Here is a 17,512-nt window from a genome sequence, read left to right on the forward strand (position 1 = left end):
AATGCACAGTAAAAGTTCAGTTCTTGTTATTACTTTTACTTGGCTCCTTATGACATACTTTAGCTTGTAAGCATCTTAAGATGTGAGAGGCAGAAAGGGGCCTGACTTTTGACTATTTCAGAGTATACTGTGACCCTTTGATCTGAAGCACACATTTTATTACTATAGTCTATGAATAAACTAGTACTTTTTGAAGTCACATCAAACTATTTGCTTATAATCTTTAATCATACATCCTGCTTCCAAGCAAGCCTCGATAATTCTGTGTCTGTACAATTGACTCTTAATGCAGAAAAATTCATTTACTCCATTCTAGCACTTAAGTTGGTCAAGATTATTTTGTACCCTGAAACTTCATTTGTGGTGTCAGCTGTGCATCCAAGTATCATGTCATATGTACATTTAATAAGCAACCCTGACAGGATGCTTTAGTAAAATCATAAGAACATAAAGTCAAAGAAGAAAACATAGAAGCATTCCACTAAATGATACCTTTCAAGGTAGGGTCAACTTCATAGATAAGAAAGCTAGTTACATTTACCTAACAGTATACCCACTACAGATTTCTATCTAAAAATTTAATAAAATTATTTGTAGTCCTATTATCAATATGTATCAGAAAGCTAGTCTGCTAAGCTTTTCAGTGAGCCTGTATTTTGCTTCCTAGTGATCACCATGTTACTTTTATTGCTATATATTAATTGTGTAAAGGATTTCATTTTATGCCATTTCATGCAGGCATATAATATATTTTGATTATATTCACCCTCTACTACTCTTTATCTTTTCTCATACCCCCATTTCCTCTTCCCCTTTCACATCTTTAGGTTCCACCTATAAGAGAAAACATGTGAGACTTGAGTTTATGGACTAGCTTATTTCACTTATGATCTGCAGTTTCATCCAGTTTCCTGCAAATGACACAATTTCATTCTTCTTTATGGCCGAGTAAAACTCTTTTATATGTATACATGTATCTATCTAGTCATCTGCTTATCAGCACCAAGGCTGCTTCTAATTTGGCTATTGTGAGTAGTGGTGTAATAAACATGCGTATGCAGGTATCTCCACAGTAAGCTTATTTGATTCTTTTGAACATCTGTATCATGTGCTATTCTACTTTTAGATTTCTGAGGACCCTTTATACTAATTTCCATAGTGGTTAGTCTAATTTACATTCTCTCCAGTAGTGAACAAGGGTTCCCTTTCACCCACATCCTCACTAGCATTTGTTTTCTTAATGATAGCCATTCTTACTGGAATGAGGTGACCTCAGTGTAGCTTTGGCTTTTATGGCTAAGGCTTTTGAATGTTTTTCACATATCTATTAGGTATTTGTACATCATCATTTGAAAAGTGGGTTCAGTTCAATTGCTCATTTACTGATTGGATTATTTGCTCTTCTTTAAGTCATTGCCTATATCTACATTTTTAAGTGTTTCCCCTGTGTTTACCTCTAAAGTTTCAGATCTTATGTTAAGGTCAGTCTTTGATTCATTTTGAGTTGACTTTTGTACAGGGTGAGACAGGAATTTAGTTCCAGTTTTCTACACGTGGATATCCAGTTTTCCCAGCACCACATGTATGTTTTTGTCACCTTTCTTAAGAATTAAATGGGTGTAGTTGCTTAGCCTTATTTTAATTTTCTTCAATTCTATTAGTCTATGATCTGCTTTGTGTGTGTGTGTGTGTGTGTGTGTGTGTGCGCGCGCACGCGTGCATGCGTGTGTGCATGTGCCAGTACCAAGCTGGTTTTGTACCCTCCCTCTGTAGTATATTTTCTAGTATATTGTGAAATCTTCACTTGTTCTTTTTTCCTCATGGCTTTGGCTATTTGGGGTATTTTGTTGTTTCTGTATGAATATTGGGATTATTTTCACAATTTTTGTGAAGAACGTCATTGAAATTTTAATGGGGATTGCAATGAATCTGTGTATCACTTTTGGTAATTTGACCATTTTAAGAATATTAATTCTGTTGATCCATGAACATAGGAAGTCTTTCCATCTCATAATTTCTTCTACAATTCTTTCTTCAGTGTTGTATAGTTTTGCTGTAGAGGTCAGTAACGTCTTTTCTTAAACTTATGCCTAGGTATTTTATTTCCTTGAAGCTACTGTCAATGGGATTATTCTCTGGATTTCTTTTTCAGCAAGCTCATTGGGTGTACAGAAAATTTACATGTTTTGTATGTTGATTTTGTTTTCTGCTACTTTGCTGAAAGTGTTTATCAGATCTAAGAGTATTGTGGTGGAGGCTTTTGGTCTTTTAAGTGCAGGGTCATATCATCTGCTAACAGGAATTGGGCTTCATTCTTCCCTTACATGTATCCCTTTTATTTTCTTCTTTTGCTTTATTATTCTAAGATTCAAGCACATTGAATGAGTGGCAATAGTGGACAAATTTGTCTCTCCTGATTTTAGAATAAATGCTTTCAAATTTTCCCCATTTAGTTTAATGTTGGTTATAGGTCTAACATATACAGTCTTTATTATATTGTGGTATGTCCTTCTGTTCCTAGTTTCTTCAAGGTTATATATGACAGGACATTGGATTTTGTAGAAGCCTTTTTTTTTTTTGCATCTGTTGAGATGATTATTTGATTCTTGTTTCTGATTCTGTTTATATGCTGTATTACATTTATTGGTCTGCATATATTGATTCATCCTTACATTCCTGAATGAATCTAACGTGATCATTATGTATGATGCTTTTAATGTGTTGCTGAATTTGGTTTACAAGTATTTTATTGAGGATTTTTATGACTTTGGGTATATCATTATGTTATTTGAGATCTCTGATTTTTTAATGTAGGCATTTATAGTTACAGGTTTCCCTTTTAGAACCACTTTGTATTGTATTTCACAGGTTTTTGTATTTTGTGTTTTCATTTTCATTTGATTCTAGGAATCCTAAAACTTCCTCCCTGATTTCTTCATTGACCCACTGATCATTCAAAGGTGTTTTGTTCAATCGCCTTATATTGGTATATTTTCTGTAGTATTTCTTGCTGTTGATTTCTTGTTTATTCCATTGTGAGCTGATAAAATACACAAATTGTTTTAAAATTTCTTATATTTATTAAGACTTGCTTTATGTTCTAAAATATGATCTATTTTTGAGAAAGTTCCTTGGGCTGTTGAGAATGTGTATTCTGTGGCTACTGTGTGGAATATTCTGTAGACGTCTGTTTAGGGTCATTTAACGTTGATGTTTCTGTTTTGACTTTTTGTTTGGATGACTTACCTGTTGATAAGAGTGAAGGAGAGCAAAGTCATCTACTATTATCACATTGGGGTCTATCTGTGCCTTTATGTTTACTAGTGTTTGTTTTATGAAATTTCAGGCACCGACATTTGGTGTGTCTGTGTATACAACTGTTATATACTCTTGATGGCTTTTCCCCTTTATTAATATGAAATGACCTTCTTTGTCTCTTCTAATTTTTGTTTGAAGTCTGTTTTGTCAGATATGAGTAAATCTATTAAATACTTTTTGGTTAAGTTTGATTGGAATATCTTTCTCCATTCATTCACTTTTAGGCTATGCTTTTTGTTTTTGTTTTTTAGTGAGGTCTTGGTTTTTTTTTTCAAATTTTAAAAACCATCCACCAGTCTGAGCCTTTTCATTGAAGAATTAAGACCATTAATATTCAATTACCATTAAAAGGTATGTACTAATTCCTGTCATTCTGTTGTTTTTGTAACATTTGATTCTTTTAGATCCTCATTTGCTCATCTACTCTTCTACTGAGATTTATTCTTTCCTATATTCTTTTTCTTAGAGGTTTCAATTACTTTTATTTATTAATTTTTTATTAGTGTATGTTAATTGTACAAAAGGGGTTCACTGTGGCATTTCTTTTCTCTTTTTTCTTTGGTGAGATTGGGGTTTGAACTCAGTGCTTCATGGTTGCAAAGCAGACACTAACAAAAGCAAGCACCGTACTACTTGAGCCATACCTCCAGCCCATTTTCCTCTGGTTATTTTGGAGATAGAGGTTAACCTAACTATTTTCCCTGGGCTGATCTTGAACTATGATGCTCTCCATCTCAGCTAGTAACTAGGATAACAGGTGTGAACCTCTGGTGCACAGCTCACTGAATTTCATACATATGTATCCTGTAGTTTGATCACATTAAGTCCCTGTATTGCTCTTTCTTCTCCCCATTTTCCTTCCTCCCTATTTTTAATGCATTTTTGGCAGCACTGGGGTTTGAACTCAGGGCCTCACACTTGTTAGGCAGGCACTTTTACCACTTGAGCCACTCTGCCATTCCTCTTCCTCCCTACTTTTTGACAATTTTTAGTAGGTTTCATTATGGCATCTTTATATTATTCACTCCTCACCTCATCATTCTCTTTCCCTCTTGATCTCCCCCTCCAAAATGGCCCCACAATTACATTCACGTGTGTGTACATATATTTTAGGTCTAGATTCCATGCATGAGAGAAGATATGCAATAACTGTCTTTCTGAATCTGGCTTATTTTGCTTAATATTATGATCTCCATTTTCATCCATTTTTCCTGCAACTGACATACTTCTGTTCTTCTTTATGGCCGAATAATATTCCACAGTATATATCTATTGCATTTTTGTGGTGGTACTAGGGTTTGAACTCAGGATCTTGTATTTGCTAGGCAGATGTGCTTTACCATTTGAGCCATGATGCTGGCAAAGGAATGACAACTCCATCTAGAAATGTGATATACTATGTTGTGCCCTGCTCAAAACAAATCTCTATCTTTATTTTTTTGCAGTCTGGGCTATGAATTCAGGGCCTCTTGCTTCCTAGACAAACACTCTACTGCTTGAGCCATGCCTTCAGTCCTCAACATTTTCTTCATCCACTCATCAGTTGAAGGGCATTGCTGATTCCACAGCTTGGCTATTGTGAATTGTGCTGCAATAAATATGGTGTGCATTCTGACTTATATTCTTTTGGATATATGCCCTAGAGTGGTACTGCAAGATCATATGTTAGTTCTATTTTTAATTTTTTTGAGAAATCATTATACCAATTTACAAAGTGGAGGCACTAATTTACATTCTCACCAACAGTGTATAAAGTTTCCATTCCCCCTGCATCCTCACCAGTACTTGTTACTTGTGTTCCTTATGATAATCATTTTGACTGGGGTAAGATGAATTCTCAAAGTCATTTTGATTTGCATTTCCTTTACAACCAGGGATTCTTCATGTATATATTGGCTCTTTTTACTTCTTTTGAGAACTGTCTGTTCAATTCATTTGTGCATTTATTTATTGGATTTATTAATTGGATTGTTTTTTCTTTTGGAGTTTAGTTTTTTGAGCCACTTATGTATTCTGGTTCTTAATCTGTTGACAGATGAATAGCTGGAAAAGATTTTTCTCTCATTCTGTATGCTATCTTTTCAGTCTAGTAACCGTTTCCTTTGCTGTGTAGAAGCTTTTCTAAAGTTTGATGTAAATCCCATTTGTCATTATTTAGTCTATTTCCTGAGCTATTTGAGTCCTATACAGAAGTTGTTGCCTGTGCCTTCATCTTCCAATGTTTTCCTTATATTTCCCTGTAGTTATTTTAAGGTTTCAGTTCTTACATTAGGGCCTTTGACTCATTTAGAATTGGTTTCCATACAGAAAGACGGTCAGAAATCTATTTTCTGTCTTCTACATGTAGATACCCATTTTTCTCAACATCATTTACTGAAAAAGCTCTTTTCTCCAATGTGTGTTTTTGTTACCTTTGTCAAAAATCAGCTAACTGTACACTGTATTAGCTTATTTCTGGGTCTTCTATTCTATTCCACTGGTCTAGTATCTGTTTTTGAACCAGTATCATGCCGTTTTTGCTATAATGGCTCTGCATTACAGTTTGAAGTCCAGTTTTTTGATACATCTAGCATTGCTCTTTTTTGCTCAGGATTGCTTTGGCTATTCAGTCTTTTATGGTTCCATATGAATTTTAGGATTGATTTTTCTATTTCTGTGAAGAATGTCACTAGAATTTTCATGGAAATTGCATTGAATATATAGATTGCTTTTGGCAGTATAGTCATTTTCACAATATTGATTTTACTAACCCACGAACATGGGAGGTCTTTCCATCTTCTAGTGTCTTCTTCAATTTCTTTTTTCAATGTTTTATAGTTTTCATTATAGAGCTCTTTCATCATCTTAGTTAAACTTACTCCTAGGTACTTTATTGAGACTATTATGAATGGGATTGCTTTCCCCACTTCTTTCTCAGCTTCTGCATTGTTCATATATAGAAAAACTACTATTTGGGGATGTTTATTTTGTATCCTGGTATTTTGCTAAAAGTAGTTATAAGGTGTAATAGTTTCTGTATAGTTTTTAGGGTCTTTTCTGTATGAGATCATATCATCAGCAAATAGTGATAACTTGACTTCTTCCTTTCCTATTTGAATCTCTTTTCTTATTTCTCTGAGTAGGAATTCCAGTACTATCTTGAATAAGAGTGGAGGAAGTGAACACCCTTGTTTCAGTTCTGACTTTACAGGAAAAAGTTCCAGTTTTCTCCTGTTTAGTATGTTCTCTATAGGTTTGTCATATATAGTCTTTATTATGTTGAGGTTTGTTCCTTCTATTCCTAGTTTCTTTGGGGTTTTCTATATGACAGGATGTTAACAAAGGCTTTCTCTGCACATATTGAGATAATCATGCAATTTTTGTCCTTGATTCTGTTTATGTGTTATATTATGTTTACTGATTCACATATGCTGAATCCTTGTATCACTGTAAAGAAATCAACTTTGTCATAGTGTATGATCCTTTTAATGTATTCTTAGATTTGGCTTTGTATGTATTTTATTGAGGTATTTTATATCTGTGTTCACCAGAGAAAGTGGTCTATAATTTCTTTTTTTGTTGCATCTTTACCCAGTTTTGGTATGAGGATAATACTAATATTTGGTATTAGTGTCTTCATACTATGAGTTTGGTAGCATTCTTTCCCTTTGTAGCTTTTGGAATAGTTTGAGGAGCATTGGTGTTAGTTCTTCTTTAAAGGTCTGGTAGAATTCAGCAGAGAATTTATCCAGTCCTGAAATTTTCTTTGTTGGAATAGTCTATTACGTTTCAATCTCATTACTCATTATAACATTTGTTTAAGTTGTCTATTCCTCTTGGTTCAATTTGGTAGGTCACATGTGTCTAGAAATTTATCCATTTCTTTGAGATTTTCCAGCTTATTCAAATATGTTTTAAAATCTTCTGAATTTCATAAGTTGCAACATTTTCTTTTTTATCTCTTATTTTATTAACTTGGGTCTCCCCCTCCCCCTCCCCCTCCTCCTCCTCCTCCTTTAAGAGCTTGAGGTGCATCTTTAGTTTGTTTATTAGAGATCTCTGATTTTCTAATTTAGGTACATTTTTATGGCTATAAACTTCCCTCTTACCTTTGCTGTGTCCCCCAGGTTCTGGTAGGTTGTGTTTTCATTTTCATCTGAATCTACAAATCTTAAAATTTCTTCCATGAACCAGTGATCATTCAAAAGTGTGTTGTTTAATTTCCAGGTGTTTGAATACTTTTTGTAGTTTTGAATGCTACCTATTTCTAATTTTATTCCACTATGGTCTGTTCGGATACAAGATATTATTCCATGGTTTTTTTTTTTTAATGTGTTAAGAGTTTCTTTGTGGCCTCTGATGTGATCTATTTTGGAGCAAGTTTCATGGGCTGCTGAGAAGAGTGTGTAATCTGCTGCTCTATGATGGTATACTTTACAGATGTCTGTTACACCTGTTTTTTCCAATGGTGTTGTATATTTCTGAGATATATTTGTTGAATTTTTTTGTCTGGATGTCGTGTCTGTGTGTGTGTGTGTGTGTGTGAGAGAGAGAGAGAGAGAAAATGGAGTGTTGAAGTCACCCACTATTTCTATATTTGGACCTATCTGTCCCTTTATGTTCATCAATATTTTGTTTTATAAAATTAGAAACACCAATGTTTAGTGCATATATATATTTAGAATTGTTATATATTCTTGTTCCCTTTACTAATATATAGTTACCTTTCTTATCTTTTCCAATTTTTGCTGGATATCTGCTTTGTCTGATATAAGTATAACTATTCCTGCTTGGTTTTGATTTCTGCTTGATTGCTATATATTTTTCTATCCTTCTACTTTTAGTCTTTGTGTGTCTTTGCTTGTGAGATATTTCTTGTAGACAACAAATAGTTGGATTCTGTTTTTTAATTCAATTAGAAAAATCTATGTGTTTTGATTGGAAAATTTATATTAGGGTTATTGTTGAGAGCTATTTACCCATATATAACCCATTTATATTAGGGTTATTGTTGAGAGCTATTTACTGTTTCCTGTGGTTCCATTGGCTTTTTTCCAGGTTGATTCTAGTGTTGCTTGATCTTTTCTTTCACTCTCATTATTCATCTTTGGATTCTGCTGGTTTGCTGAATTGAACATGTTTGATACTTTCCTAGGTCCCATGTGCTCATCTATTCCTCTTTTGAATTTTATTCTTATCCTGGCTTTCATGTTCATGATTGTTTTTCCTCCTCTTCTGTATGCAGCATTCCCTTAAGTATGTTCTGCAATGCAGACTTGGTGAACACGAACTATTTTAATGTATTCTTATCCTGAAGGTCTTAATTTCTCCCTAGAAACTGAAGGATAATTGCTGGATATAGTATTCTTGGTAGTTATTTTCATTCAAAGCTTGAAATATATTCTTCCTTCTTTCTTGGCTTTTAGGATTTTTGTTGAAAGGTTTGAGGTGATTTTAGGCATGCACTCTTACCACTTGAGTCATGCCCCTAGCCCATCTTAGGTGATTCTTGTGTTTACCTTTTCTGTAAGTTAGCATTCTCTTGCAGATTTCAGTATCCTTTTTTTGTTTTCTAGTTTTAGCATCTTAATTATGATGTGATGTGGTGAGGGTCTTCTCTGGTCAAGTCTATTTGGAGTTTGAAATGCCTCCTGTACGTACATGTTTTTATTTTTTCCCAGATTTTGGAAAATTTCTGCTATAATTTCATCATATAGCTTTTTTGTGCCTTTAGTTTGTATTTCCTAACTCTGTAGATGGGGCTGCTTGCTTCTTCTACCCCATAGATTTAGGTTTGATCTCTTCATTGTGTTCCAGAGTTCTTGATGGCTGTGATGACAGTTGTCCATTTTTTCTGTATTGTTGCCTGAATGCAGTATTTTCTTGATCATATCTACTGTCCCTGATATTCTTTCTTGTGCTTGATCTTGTCTGCTAATGATGCTGTCATTAGCATCTTGATTTACTGAAACTTTTCATTTCTAACATTTCTAGGGTTTTTTTTTCTTCACAATTTCAATTTCCTTTCTGAATTTCTCATCCTTGTTGCTGACTAACTTGACTAAGACTTGAATTTATATTCTAACTCCATTTGCTCGTTTGTTTGAATCCTCTTTGAGGTCACTGTTTTTTCATATTGCTTATGTTTTTACATTGTGATTTACATATCTGTTGGGGTAAATTTCTCTTTTACTTTCACTTCAATAAGAGTGATCAGCAATAACAAGATCAAAAATAAGCCAAATATTTAAATGTAGTAAGAAAAAACTGGAAACCTCAAATACGTCCCCAGTGAGGTTTTAAAGAAGGAAACTCAAGTTCTTAGGTTCTTAGGGGATAACCTTGGCGTTTACCAATGGCTAAAGATATAAAAAATTAAGGTACAAAAATTAAGCAATACAAAGAATGGGGGTGGTGAAAGGAAGTAGTAAGACAGGGAAATTGGATAATAAGAGTAGAAAATAATAGTATTAGGGAGTGCTGTGTAATTATTACAGAGAAAAAGTGAATGGTTTGGGAAAGAGTGAAAACAAAGCAAACAAAGAAACAAGAACAGAGAAACAAAACAAGACAAACTAGTCTATATGTCTTGCTGAGGAGACATATGAATGTATGTTGGGTCCTAGTCAAGTATTTGACATTTTCCTCCCATCTTTGGCCCTTTGAGATCTGTCTGTGACTTCACCAGTGTATTTGGTACTGATTCTCTCTTGGTGCAGCATGGACATGTGGCTTGGCTATGGATGCTACAGTAACAGTTTCAGGGGCAGGGCTGCTAGGGCAGAGCTCCATCCGTGAGCATGGATCCAAACAGGTGCTGCTTCTCAGCTCTGTGACTCTTCTGGTGGGGGTGGACTTCTATCTCTGCCAGTGATGCTGCATGGGGAGAAGCACAGTGGTGCTTCTCAGAAGGGAGGCGTCTCTCAGCACAGTGCATTTTCCAGTAGCAGAGACTCCTAACTTCACAGATGGGGCTGCTTCTGGATCCTGCAGCCTCAGCAAGTGGGGCAGACAGGAGCTATAATTAATTGGGGGGGACTCTTTCTATGAAAGTGGGGCAACTTCCTGCTGTGGTGCTCTAAAGATGCAGGTGGGGCTGCTTCTAGGGAGTGAAGGCTCAAAGTGTGTTGGTTATTTGCCCCACTCAAGGTTTGTGGTGCAGGAAGCCTGCCCTCTTTTCCCAAGCTTGCCAAATGGGCACTTTAGTTGCATGCAGCACAGCCCTCCTCCTCCACTCATGCAACTCACTTTCTGTGAAGCAGTCTAAGTTCCCACCAATTTTCTGGGTCCACAGAGTCTTGGTTGACCTTTAGTTGGTTAGTAGAATTGGAGAGGTCCAAATAGACTCACCTCTGCAGTATGTGAATGAAGTGGTAAACGAAGACACACTGGGAATTTCTATTCTGATCTTCTGACTGTTATGTAGATCTGCCTTCTTAAACTTTGTTTATACAGAGTACTGCATATTGTAGCAATCTCTGTCTTGCTAAATATTCTGCACTGGAATTAAGGCTTGTGGGAGGTGTGAGCTTATTTTTTTGCTGGAATTGCAAGTTTGTTCTCAGGGCCCTTTGGCTTACCTGGAAGAGATCTTCAGAATCTCTTCCTCCTCCAGAAGGCAGCTGGGGTTGGGTTTGGAACTGTTTGTTGCTTTTCTCTGTTGCCTTTCTTTCTTCATGCTTTTCTGCTGTCCTGACAATCTCACTCATGATTCCCAAAGCTTGTCCTCCCTTTCCCTCTTTAGAATATGAAGTCTCTCCTGAGTTATTTGACTTTTCTGTTTCACAGAGTCAAAATGGTGGATGCTTCTAATCTGCCATCTTGCCCCTTTAGAAATTTTTCTTATATTTTTATGGTTGTGTTTATCTTCCTCTTCTGTGTGTAGGACTCCTTTAAGTATCTTTTGTGGTGCTGCTTAGTGGTCATGAGTTTCTTTAGTTTGTGTTTATCATGGAAGGTCTTTATTTCTCCTTCAAGTATGAAGAATGGCTTTTCTGTAAACAGCAATTGAGTTTGGCAGTTGTTTTCTTTCAGGGCTTTAAGTACATCATTTTATGCCATCCTGGCTTTTAGAGTTTCTGTTGGGAAATCTGCTGTTATTCAGATGGATTTGCCTTTACCTGTGATTTGGTGTTTCTCTCTTACAGCTTTCTATGTTCTGTACACTTGCTGTTTTAACTATAATATGATATGGGGAGGGTCTTTTCTGTTCTTGTCTACTTGGCACTCTAAAAGTCCCCTGCATCTTGGTGCCAAGTTTCTCTCAAAGATTTGCAGAAAACGTTATAGGTATTTTATTGATTACGTATTCTGTGTCTTTAGCTTATAATTCTTCTTCTTCTAGCCCATAATTCCTAAAATTGGTCTTTTAATTGTGTCCTGGAGGTCCTCTATGTTTTGCTTGTACTTTCTTATTTTTATTATTGTCCTAATGCCCTAATTCATCTATTTTGTCTTCATGTCTTGATATTCTGTTTTCCACTTGATCTACTGGTAAGGGTTTCAACCAAATTTCTTACTTGGCTTATTAATCTTTTTCTTTCCAAAATTTCAGTTTGATTTTTTTCAGAATTTCTACCTATTGAATTGCTCTTACATATCTTGCATTGTCTTCCTTATGCTATTCAGCTGTTTATTTGTATTTTCTTTGAATTCATTCAGATGTTTATTCATTTTCTCTTTGATTTTGTTGATCATTTGTACATTGAATTCTTTGGGATTTTGTTCACTCACTATTATTACAGTCCATTACTGTAGAACTGTTAACCTTTGAAGAGTCACACTGCCTTATGTTTTCTCATGTTTCTTATGCTTCTGTATTGGGATTTGCACATCTAAGGCCAACTCATTGGCTGGAGGCTTAATCACCTGTACTCTTTCAGCTGAAGTATTTAGCTAAGGAAATGTTGAGATGCAGCTGCTTGCCACTGTACTTGTGGTGTAGCTCAGTAGCCACTCACCCAATGTACTTCAGGCACCAGGCCTGATCCCCAGCATCTCTCAGAGAGTAGAAAACTGAGCTAGCCACCACAACTAAAACACAAACCCACTATGGAAATACAGTATTAAGTAGTTAAAAACAATTAATACTACAACTCCAATAACATTAGAGGAAAAACATAGCAAAGATAATAAGATGTGAAAAAAAAGATATTAATAAAAGAATGGAAAGAAAATAAGAAAAATAATAGTAAAGAATAGTACTAGAAAAAAAGAAAAAACAAAAGGAGAAGAGGGAAAAGCAAATAGAAGGGGGAAATGAATAAGAAGGGAGAAGATGGGGAAGATCCAGCTAAAGGTAAAATGGGAAAGAAAACTAAAATACTAGCAAGCAGTGAAAATAAAGGAAAAAGATTAAAAAAGAAGAGAAACAAGAGAGTGCAAAAAGTGATCTAATTGAAGATAGAATTTTGAAGAAAGAATTTTAAAACTGAGAGGAAGGAAAAAGAAGAGGAAGAAAGAAAAGGATTAAAAATTAAATATTAAAACTAGGTATGGTATTTCACATCTACAATACCAGCACTTGGGAGGCTGAGGCAGGGAAACCACAAGCACCTGGCCAGCCTGGGCCAGACAGTGAGGGTTCATCTTTAAAACAAAACAGAAGATAACCAAACAAAAAAACAAAAACAAAGAACAGGCCAGGATCAAACTGGTTGAGTAACATAAGGGAAATATGAAAGCAAGGAGAAAAAAAATTCTATAGAAATAAAAAATTTATATATAAATAGTTAAAGCAATCAGACTGATTTTAAAGTCTCCATAGTAGAGCAAGCAATAAAACAAAAAAGTGAGAGAAAGTGAAATAAAACAAAAATAAAAATTTTTGGGGGGGGCAGCACTGGGGTTTGAACTCAGGGCCTCATGCTTACTAGGCAGGTGCTCTTACGGCTTTAGCCACTCTCCCAGCCCTTTTTTTGTGATGGGTTTTTTTAGATAGGGTCTCATTAACTATTTGCCTAGGGCTAGCTTCGAACCTGATCATCCTGATCTCTGCCTCCTGAGTAGCTAGGATTACAGGTGTGGCCACTGGTGCCTGGCATAATTTTTTTTTTTAATGAAAGAGATGACAGGTTTCCAGTCCTCTAGGGATGTCAGTCTCATGGGTACCAGTATAAAATCTTGGTCTCTGGCCACTTCCCTATGAACCTCCAGGTGACAGCAGAGTCTGTGTCCTATTTAGTCTCCTCTTTTTTCCATTGTGTTGTTGGCGTAACAGAGGGTGTGGTTTGTGGGCAGATCCTGTGGTAATTACTCTTGGCTGTTCTCGTTTATCATGATTGGATGGGTGGACCTGCAAGCAGGTCCTACTTTCTGGCACCTTCAAGTGTCTGGTGTTGAGGCAGGGAAGCCTTACGGAGTTACACTGAGCAGCACAGCAGTGGGATGCTTGAATGCTCCACCTTCCAGGTCTCCATGACCATGTTTCCACATCTTAGCTCTTGCACATAATCACTTCCACTGCTCATCCCCCTTCTGGAGCTCTGGTAGCTAGTTTCCCTTATTGGCAGCCCAGATGGGAAGCAACATACATTCTCCCTTGTGACTCCTACCAGTTTCCCACCATGTGGAACATTTTGCATCTCTGACTCAGCCTTTCCCCTGTAGTTAGATCAACTCTCCAGGCCAGCAATCAGGAGATAAACTTCTGACTCTTGCTGTGGATTCCCAGAAGGACAATGCAGGGAACCTCTGACTCCAATAGCCATAGACTCTGATAGGAGTCTTTCAAAATGACTTCCTGCCACTGCATTGTGACTAAATGTTAGGAAGAAGAAAGTTTACCAGAGGCACATAGAAGTCATGTGCTATGCAGACTATAGGACCCCTGACTTGGTTAGAATGCACATGTGCTCAGTATTGAGATCAGTGTTTTCTGAGTTTCTAGTTCTTTCTTTCGTCTCTGCCCCCTCCCTCTGGTGCATAGCTTCTGCCTGTTCTACTCACTGAAGTGTCTCCCCTCCTCCCCACTCAGCTCTCTACATCATTAAACAAATATAGGATTCTGTATATTATCAAATGAAACTACCTTGCATATTTTCTGAGGCTCTAATTCTTTCTGTTGCCTCAGTTCCGGTCCTTTGCAGTATGCTCTCTGCTGGGTACTCTACCCAACAGAACAGTCTTTCCATACCTCTGTTCCACTTTCCAAGAATTTCTACTTTTTAAAAAATAAGATTCTGTCTGATTGCTACAGAAACTTTAGTGCTTTCCCACTATGAACCACTTAGAAGGGTAAATGCTTTCCAGTTATTCCCAGGGTATTCTCCAGAGATGCTAGCTATGGGCATCTTTTAGTGCTCTAACTTTTACTATATTTTATTTTAATTACCTATAGTCAGCTATTTGTTCTTATGAGAGTTGTGATGGACATGGACATATGCTACCTTCATCTTCTGCTGGGAACAACATAGTTAACTGACAGCCCAGCAACACCCCTCTAGATCCATTCCTACTCAATAAGAGTGCTTAGATAAAGACTCCTGTTTCAGAAAACTCAGGATTTCAGGCTCCCCACTGGCCTGCCAAACTTTCTTAGGACTATGCTATAGTCTGAAGCTCTTCTTACATAATCTTGTTTCTTTCTCCCTTCCTTTCACAAGGACCAGACCAGCATTACGGTCTAAAGGCTTTCCTTGCCTATTCTTGCTCTCTCCCTATTATTCTTCAAAGGCACTTCCCCCAAACAATCTCTTAAACACCTAGCATCTGCTTCCCAGAAGACCCAAACTGACACAAAGATCCATGTCAAACTAAGATGTATTTTGAAACCCCAAGAGCTACATTTATCTGCTTTTTGAAATCTGAGTAATAGCCTGAAATGGATCATTCCTATTACATAAAAATTCATTAAAATGTCCTTGGCAGCACCACTGTGTTGAAAGCTGAATGTTAATTAAAGGCATTATGTAATTTTTAAAGTTATTTATTGAGTATTTATTATGTGCCAAGCACTTTATATGCATTATCTCATCATACTCCCATAAGCCATTTCTGAAGTGGCTTTTATGATGTTGGTTTTATGGAGGCGAGAACTGAGATTTATTTATATTGACCAAAAGACACACAGATAATACAAATCAAACTAAAACCAGACCAGATTTGCCTCACTCTAGAGTCTGTGCTTACTCACTGTGCCATATCAAGAGTTGTTATCACATACAGTATTTCTTATTACTCTCTGCTGTATGGAATGTAAGTATTTTTCTGAGTATTATTACTTCAAATGTTAAACCTGTAACTTTGGATGTATCTCTTCCTCTTCATGATCTTAACTTCTCTATCTGTAAAATAAGCTAACAATAAAGTCCTTTCAACTCTGAAAAAAAATCTACTTTTAAAGTTGAACAACAAACACTTAACTTTATAAATTCCTTCTATGTTTATTGTTCTTGGAAGAAATGTTAGAGAAAAGATTAAACTTTAAATAATGAAAAAGATGAACAGGTTTGACGTAAACTAAGAACTAATTTTTTAAGGCATTCTCTTCAAATAAAAGAAGGTTGATTTTGTTATGGCATTCTCCCAGTAGGTTTCTAGCTCTGGAGGTTAAATTATTACCATTAATTAACATTGATTGAGTGTTCACTATTGTGCAAGACATACAGGTTTGAAGTTGCTCCAATAAATTTAATAAACTTGTGATTCTTTACTATGACAGATAAGGCCCTGTGTGATCAGCTCATTCCTCTCTAAGTACACTGCCATTTTGCTGTTCCTCAAATTGCTGTCCCAAGTTTATACTCACCTCAAGCATTTGGCATGGCTCTCTCCACTGTACTGTTTGGTGTTTCCTCAGAAATCACCTCCTCAAAAAGGCCTGACTCTTCTGGCCACTCTTTCTCTCTCTCTCTTTTTTTTTCCCCTGCATCTCTGATCAGGTCTTTATTCATATAAGCTGTTCCATATTACTTGACATTATAGAATAGAACAGATTTTAATAGTTATGGAGCAGACTTCTTTTCTTCTGTGGCAGGCTTCTTTTTTTGCAGGTTTCATTTCAGCTGTTGGTTTCTTGGTAGCAGCAGCCTTTTTCCCCAAAGGCTTCTTCTGCTTCTGCTTCTTAACATCAACAGCCTTCTTTCCTTTCTTAATCACCACAGGCTTCTTGCCTTCAGCCCCCTTTTCATCTGATTTGGCTGCCAGTGTCGCTGCTGCTTTATTCACCTGGATTTTGTGGTTTCTGGCCTGGTGAAGAATGGTGTTTTGGTGCATGTTCTTTGCATCTGGGTTCAATTTCAACATGATTCTCAGGTTTTTCAGTGGGTTCTTCTTCAGGACTCTGCATGGATCATCTTGTGTGGTGCTCTGAGGGCTCTTTGGATCCCTAGGCTTTTCAAGATTCTGCTGAGGTCTGTATTGATCAGTCTTGTGCATGGGAAGGTTATAATTACTCTTGAGGGAAGCACCTGTAGGCACAGTGCCATGCAAGTCATCTAATTTCCGGAAAGCACTTTCAGTCAAAACGCAGAAACGTCCCATGTGCCTACCAGGAGCAAGTTTCAAAGGGTTCAGTTTGCTTACAATAAGCAGAGTAATTCCAGGGATGCTTCTGAAGGCCTTGATGATGCCAATGGCTTCATTATGGATGATTCAGGGTCCCTTGAGCTGGATACCACATGGTTTCTCATTTTTCCTTTGCCAGCTCTCATCCACTGAGAGGCATACACCTTTTTGATGTCATTACAGGCTCTGAGTTTCTTAAGAAGCAGAACAGCTTCCTTGGTCTTCTTATAACTCTCAACTTTATTTTTAACCACCAAAGGAAGTTCAGAAACTTCCTCAATATGATGACTTTTAGACATGACCAGTGCTGGTAAGGCTGAAGCAGCCAGGGCAGAGCAGATGGCCTATCGCTTTTGGGTTGTGTTCACTCTACGGTGCCAATGACACCAGGTTTTGGTTGGCACAAACACGCAACCTCCTCGACACATATTTCCAAAGGCAACTTGGCCAGATCAGTGGGTTCCACCCCCCGAACTCTGGGAATTCGAGCCACAGCTCTGCCACTGCCCCAAGACCCAGCACTGGTCTGATGACCTACTAATTCACCAATAGCATAGGGCTGCCTGCTGTTCTTACGCAGGGTTGGTATGAACAAAGTTACAATATCTGGTTGAATAGGAGCCTTGAATACAGTGGGTAAAGTGGCATTTTTGCGGGATGACTTCCCCTTTACAGAGTACACTGATATCAGGGGATGACCACAAACATG

At 36.9% G+C, this 17,512-nt stretch overlaps 1 protein-coding gene and 1 pseudogene across 3 annotated transcripts in view; both read right to left on the reverse strand.

Annotated features, from left to right (window-relative positions):
* Pex3 (peroxisomal biogenesis factor 3) overlaps positions 1–17,512 on the reverse strand; it is a 47,808-nt gene that overhangs the window by 22,103 nt on the left and 8,193 nt on the right. The window lies entirely within an intron of this gene.
* Positions 7,335–17,246, reverse strand: LOC141423221 (large ribosomal subunit protein uL4 pseudogene; annotated as a pseudogene).

This window comes from Castor canadensis, chromosome 1, assembly GCF_047511655.1.
Source record: "Castor canadensis chromosome 1, mCasCan1.hap1v2, whole genome shotgun sequence".
Lineage (NCBI taxonomy): Eukaryota > Metazoa > Chordata > Mammalia > Rodentia > Castoridae > Castor > Castor canadensis.